The following is a 1,877-nucleotide window of genomic DNA, read 5'->3' as shown; positions in this document are numbered from 1 at the left end:
TACCTTATTGTCATAAACCCTCCCACTTCGAAGTGTAGAAATAGCCTTAGCTTGCTCATGTCTCGGATTTTGATCCGGTTGTGTAGGTAATGCACCATGTGGACGTGCTCCAAGCTCTTTAGCTAATTGTCCCATTTGGACCTCTAATTTTCCCACACATTGTGCAAGCGAACTTTGACCTTGAGCAAGAATATTAAGAGTTTGATCGGTCTTCGCTTGGCTTTGTGTAAGAGAAGTATGACTTTGGGCTAGGGCGGCCAATATATCATCCATATGAGACTTATTTGGTTCCGGTTGTGGTGGTTGCCTATTTTGAAATCCGAGAGGAGCATTTTGTGTAGGATTGGCACCTCCAAATGAATGGGAGCTTTGACCAAACCCTTGAGTATCATGTGGGGCTCCTCCATAAGCATGTGTAGCACCAAAAGATGGCCCTTGGCCTTGAGAATTGTAACTAGATGCTTGCTGCCCATAATGATTTTGTCCACCAAATTGTGTGTTTCCATGGCCGTGGGGACTAAAAGATGAAGAATTGGGGCCTTGACTCCCTCCATATGAGTGAGAACCACCTTGGTGTGCATTAGAGGACCCTCCACTATCTCTCCATGAGAAATTTGGGTGGTTACGCCAACCCAGATTATATGTAGTAGAATAAGGATCATTTCTTGGTGGTCTTTGATAAGAATTAATAGCTCTAACTTGCTCCTCAACAAATTCCGGAAATTGTGAAGCCAAGTGACAATCATGAGTAGAATGATGAGGAGACTCACAAATCAAGCAAAGATGTGAAGAAGCAACACTCTTGACATGTGAAGAAGACGAACCACTACCCTTTTGCGCTTGAAGAAGCATCTCAAATTTCTTGTCAATCTTTGCTTCAAGCCTCTCAAGTTTGGAATTCATAACTCCATCATCTTTATCAATATGAGAAACATCATACACACCTCTACCACAAGGCTCCATATCAATTCGGCCTCTAGTACCATATGCTTGTGAATCTCGGCCTCTAGATGTAGTGTGGTCATCTCTACCTCCTCTTCTCCTTTGATGATTATCCCATTGACCGGATTGAGTAGCCACTTCCTCACAAGTATCCCAAGCGGCATTAGGACCTTTCTTTAGAAAATTTCCACCCGATGCATTATCCAATCTCCTTCTATCATCAATAATCAACCCATTGTAGAAAGATTCGCAAAGAAGCCACTTGGTGAGTCCATGATGAGGGCAACCTAACTCAATATCCTTGAAGCGCTCCCATGCATCATAAAAAGTCTCATTATCCTCTTGAAAGAACTTGGTTAAGCTATCCCGCATATAAGTAGTCCGATGATGGGGATAATATGCATTCAAGAACACTCTTTGCATATCGGCCCAAGAGAGAATGGATCTTGGCTTGAGCTTATGAAACCATGTGCGTGCTTGATCTTTCAAAGAAAATGGGAATAATCGAAGCTTCAAACCCTCCAAAGTTAATCCTCCCAAGTGCATAGTGGAACATATGGCATCAAACTCAATTATATGATCATAGGGCCTCTCACTAGCCATGCCATGGAAAGTAGGGAGAATAGACAACATGTTAGGCTTGATCTCAAAGTTGGCATTTGTCAGAGGAAGCACAATGCAAGATGGAGCATTTACAATGCTAGGACATGAATAATGGCTCAATGGAATCTCCTCCTCATCTTGTGGTCCTTGACGCTCGTCACCCATATCTACTACTCGAATAGGAGACCTAGAAGGTGCTTGTGAGCGATGTCTTGGTCTCCTAACTCTCCTTGTTGCTCTTCCTCTAGGTAGTCTTTGTAAAACACAACCACTTCTCAAATTGATAGGTAGTAGAGTGTCGCTCATATACCTACGAAGGATCAATAAGAAAT

The 1,877-nt window shown here is 42.7% G+C and overlaps 1 non-coding gene across 1 annotated transcript; it reads left to right on the top strand.

Moving 5' to 3' along the window:
* The first annotated feature begins 1,210 nt into the window (after nucleotides 1-1,210).
* LOC112201185 lies at nucleotides 1,211-1,314 on the top strand. The gene has a single exon (XR_002936646.1). It is a non-coding gene; the product is annotated as a small nucleolar RNA R71 (small nucleolar RNA).
* Nucleotides 1,315-1,877: the final 563 nt, after the last annotated feature.

The sequence above is a fragment of the Rosa chinensis genome, chromosome 4 (genome assembly GCF_002994745.2).
Source record: "Rosa chinensis cultivar Old Blush chromosome 4, RchiOBHm-V2, whole genome shotgun sequence".
Classification (NCBI taxonomy): Eukaryota; Viridiplantae; Streptophyta; class Magnoliopsida; order Rosales; family Rosaceae; genus Rosa; species Rosa chinensis.
This window is presented reverse-complemented; position numbering and strand designations above follow the sequence as displayed.